Source organism: Camellia sinensis, chromosome 1 (genome assembly GCF_055761805.1).
Source record: "Camellia sinensis isolate YWXY chromosome 1, ASM5576180v1, whole genome shotgun sequence".
NCBI lineage: Eukaryota > Viridiplantae > Streptophyta > Magnoliopsida > Ericales > Theaceae > Camellia > Camellia sinensis.
In genome coordinates, this window is record NC_138961.1 from 173706875 (window position 1) to 173711588 (window position 4714).

Consider the following 4714-nt stretch of genomic DNA (forward strand, 5'->3'; position numbering starts at 1 on the left):
TCCAATGTAGCATTCTAAAATAACTCCTTAATATACTTTTTTCAAACGTAATACTTCAATATAACACTCCAAAAAAGAAAGATGTGAGATTGTTCAAACCATTCTAAAAAGATGAGAGATTCTTCAAACCATTTTAAAAGGAGTACAAAAATTCTTTAGTAAAGTTTTGAGCAAATGTATAATTTCAAACTGTGAGTGTTATGTTTAAAAAAAAAAATACACTAAGAAGTTTTTAGTGTTTTTGTGTGTTACATTAGAGTATTACGTTTGAAATTACATTGACTAGAGTGTTACGTTTGGAAAAAATACACTAAGAAGTCTTTTTGTAATGTTACGTTGTTACGTTTGGAAAAAGTGCACTAATGAGTTTTTTTAGTATATTACATTAGAGTGTTACGTTTTTGTTTGTAATGTGAGATTTGTTCCAGAATGAGGAAAAATTCAAAACTTCTTTTCCTAAATGTGTAATTTTACTTTGAAGAAACCTACTTTTATCTTTGAAAAATTAAACCCACATATGCAGGTGTCTACTATTTTATGTAATTTTTATTTTAATGAAACATTTGAGTTCGTAAGAAAAAAAAAAAAACTAAATAGTTTACAATATCACATTTTAAAATTTATTGATACTTCACCCTTAATTTAATTCTTATACCACTACAAAAAATTCGTTTTTTTGCGACGGTAAAATACCGTCGCCAATACCAAAGAAGCCGTCTCAAATGCTTTTTTGCGACGGTAAATTGCCTTTAGCGACGGTAGTAGGGGGGTCGCAAAAGACGGGGTAGCTAAAGGTCTTTAGCGACGGTAACCGCCGTCGCAAAAACATTGGCGACGGCAAAGATGCCTTTTAGCGACGGCAAAATGCTGTCGCAGTAAAGGTGTAAAAATCTGAAGTTTTTGAGACGGCAGTAAAATACCGTCGCTAATATGGTTATTTGCGACGGGAAAATACCGTCGCAAAAGGGTTTATTGAGACGGTATAAAATACCGTCGCTAAAAATGGTTATTTGCGACGGGTTTATTACCGTCGTTAATACTATTATTTGCGACAGAAAAGTAAGCCGTCTCTTAAAATATTATTTGCGACGGTGATAGTACCGTCGCTAAAGGCCTTTGTTCATATGGCCAATATCATTGGCGACGGCTATGCTACCGTCGCAAAAACCTGTTTCTAACAAAAAATGCAATTTTAAAATTATTAAAAATATGCAAATTACCTGTATTAAATAAAAATAACTAAAAAAAATCGATAACTATATAATAATATAAAAATTCCTGTATATAAATAAAATTCATCCTTAATTAAAGTACTCTTCCATTCATAACAACACATCATTAAAATTATCCAACCACATAATTTTACAAAATACATACATAATGTTGTTCACAAATCTAAATAATGTAAATCAAAAATAAAAGTTTTCTTCATAAACAAAAGTCCGTCGCAATCTTCACACAGCTGCATTCCACAAGAAGCAAACTGCTACTCAGGAAATATCTGAAAATAAAAAATAAAAATAATTAGTGACAATATAATTATGTATTAATATTTTAATTAAAAAAAAAACATAAAAAATTATTTATTATATAATTACAAAGATAGTTAAGTAAATAATTTTGGCTAGATAGAAATCCGACCCTAACTCCCAAACCAGAAACCCGATTCGAGTCTCATCTTCTCCCACAACTCTCTCGTGCCTAGGCGATCATGTGTGCTAAGTTTCGTGCTAAACCGACCCCTTTTGGTGATTTTGGAGCGTCAACATCTCGAATTTAAGTTTCTTAAGGAACTAATTTGCCTAAACCGAAATATGGCTCTAACTCCCAAACCGGGAAACCGATTGGAGTCCCGTCTTCTCCCACAAGTCTCTCGTGCCTAGGCGGTCGTGTGTGCCAAGTTTCGTGCTAATCCGACCCCATTTGGTGATTTTGGAGCATCAACACCTCGAATTTAAGTTTCTTAAAGAACTAGTTTGCCTAAACTGAAATATGGCTCTAACTCCCAAACCGGGAAACCGATTGGAGTCCCGTCTTCTCCCACAAGTCTCTCGTGCCTAGGCGGTTGTGTGTGCCAAGTTTCGTGCTAATCCGACCCCATTTGGTAATTTTGGGGTGTCAACACCTCGAATTTAAGTTTCTTAAAGAACTAGTTTGCCTAAACCGAAATATGGCTCTAACTCCCAAACCGGGAAACCGATTGGAGTCCCGTCTTCTCCCACAAGTCTCTCGTGCCTAGGCGGTTGTGTGTGCCAAGTTTCGTGCTAATCCGACCCCATTTGGTAATTTTGGGGTGTCAACACCTCGAATTTAAGTTTCTTAAAGAACTAGTTTGCCTAAACCGAAATATGGCTCTAACTCCCAAACCGAGAAACCGATTTGAGTCCCGTCTTCTCCCACAAGTCTCTCGTGCCTAGGGGGTCGTGTGTGCCAAGTTTCGTGCCAATCCGATCCCATTTGGTGATTTTGGGGTGCCAACACCTCGAATTTAAGTTTCTTAAGGAACTAGTTTGCCTAAACCAAAATATGACTGTAACTCCCAAACCGGGAAACCGATTGGAGTCCCGTCTTTTCCCACAAGTCTCTCGTGCCTAGGCGGTCGTGTGTGCCAAGTTCCGTGCCAGTCCGACCCCGTTTGGTGATTTTGGAACGTTAACACTTCGAATTCAAGTTTCTTAAGGAATTAGTTTGCCTAGAGTGAAATCCGTCTCTAATTCCTAATCCGGGAACCCGATTGGAGTCCCGTCTTCACCCACAAGTCTCTCGTGCCTAGGCGGTCGTGTGTGCCAAGTTTCGTGCCAATCCGACCCCATTTGGTGATTTTGGAGTGTCAACAACTCGAATTTAAGTTTCTTAAGGAACTAATTTGCCTAAACCGAAATATGGCTCTAACTCCCAAACCGGGAACCCGATTCGAGTCCCGTCTTCTCCCACAAGTCTCTCGTGCCTAGGCGGTCGTGTGTGCCAAGTTTCGTGCCAATCCGACCCCATTTGGTGATTTTGGGGTGTCAACACCTCGAATTTAAATTTCTTAAAGAACTAGTTTGCCTAAACCGAAATATGGCTCTAACTCCCAAACCGGGAAACCAATTGGAGTCCCGTCTTCTCCCACAAGTCTCTCGTGCCTAGGCGGTCGTGTGTGCCAAGTTCCGTGCCAATCCGACCCCTTTTGGTGATTTTGGGATGTTAACACCTCGAAATCTAGTTTCTTAAAGAACTAGTTTGCCTAGAGTGAAATTCGTCTCTAACTCCCAAACCGGAAACCCGATTGGAGTTCCGTCTTCTCCCTCAAGTCTCTCATGCCTAGGCGGTCGTGTGTGCCAAGTTCCGTGCTAAACCGACCCCTTTTGGTGATTTTGGGACGTTAACACTTCGAATTCATTTTAGCTTAGAATGTAAAGTTACATTTTATACCTGATCTTCTGGTGGTGGTGTATATGGATTCTCGTCTTCTGCAGATTCCCTAAATGCCCGGTGGCCACTCGATGCATCAGGAGCCTATGATAGTCAACGCATAATGTGTTAATCTTTTATACATAATGTTGTGTGACAATTTAACTATCAAACAATTTAATTTATATCAAACCTGTCTGTTAGGATCCACACTTGCCCCCTGTGACACAAACGCCATCATCTCAGCTCTCAGCTGCTGTAAATGTGTAGAGAACTCTGTAAGCAGGAGGAAATATCCACCCAATAATGCTTCGTCAACTAGAAGATACCTCTCAATTGGATACATCCATCGAAATTGAATCGCTCCACCCAATAATGCTTCGTCAACTAGATGTATAGGCAAGTGCTCCATTATATCAAAAAAAGCAGGAGGAAATATTTTCTCTAGATGACAAAGTGTTACGGCGATACGATCTTGAATATATTGCAAATCTGTTGCACGATTGACTTTGGAACACAATTGTCTAAAGAAATTGCTCAATTCAATCAAAGGTTCAATTACATTCTTCGGTAACGATCTTCGAATGGCCAATGGAATTAGTTGTTGCATCAGAATATGACTATCGTGGCTCTTAAGACCCCCAATACTTCTATCATGTAAGCGTACACGACGCGATATATTGGATGAATACCCGTCGGGAACTCTAACTTCCTTCAATACTTTCAAGAACAAATCTTTCTCATCCTTGGTCATCGTGAATTGTGCCGGTGGTAAATAAGCTTTATTCGACCCTCTTAATTGCAAATGTAGGGGTTTTCTAATATTCATTTCTTGTAAATCACGCCGAGCATTAACACCATCCTTCGATTTTCCTGCAACCCCTAATATTGTCCACAACACATTATCACAAACATTCTTCTCTATATGCATCACATCAAGGTTGTGTCTAATTAGATTGTGCTCCCAATATGGCAGTTCATAGAAGATACTCTTTTTCTTCCAGCTATGGGTGCGATGTCCAACTTTCTCTTTCTCTACTTGTCTCCTATGCCTCTCCTTAAGGTCATCCCTCTTGTATTGGGTTAAAATACCCTCAGATTCTAATTGTAGCAGCATCTCAGTTCCAGACAACAATTTGGGTTTGAATCTGACTTCCCGACTACCATCAAATGATACTTTATCCTTTCGGAATTTATGGCCATTAGGTAAAAATCTGCGATGACCCAAGTATGATTGTTTCCTACTATGCTTCAACCAACACGATGTAGTTTCTCTATTGCAACAAGGACATGCATATTCGCCTTTAGTACTCCATCCTGA

The 4714-nt window shown here is 39.0% G+C and overlaps 1 long non-coding RNA gene across 1 annotated transcript; it reads right to left on the reverse strand.

Annotated features, from left to right (window-relative positions):
• Positions 1 to 1356: 1356 nt before the first annotated feature.
• On the reverse strand, positions 1357 to 3682 carry LOC114320806 (uncharacterized). The gene is made up of 3 exons (XR_014329004.1): positions 3587 to 3682; positions 3415 to 3498; positions 1357 to 1501 (listed from the first exon to the last, which is right to left on the reverse strand). It is a non-coding gene; the product is annotated as an uncharacterized LOC114320806 (long non-coding RNA).
• Positions 3683 to 4714: the final 1032 nt, after the last annotated feature.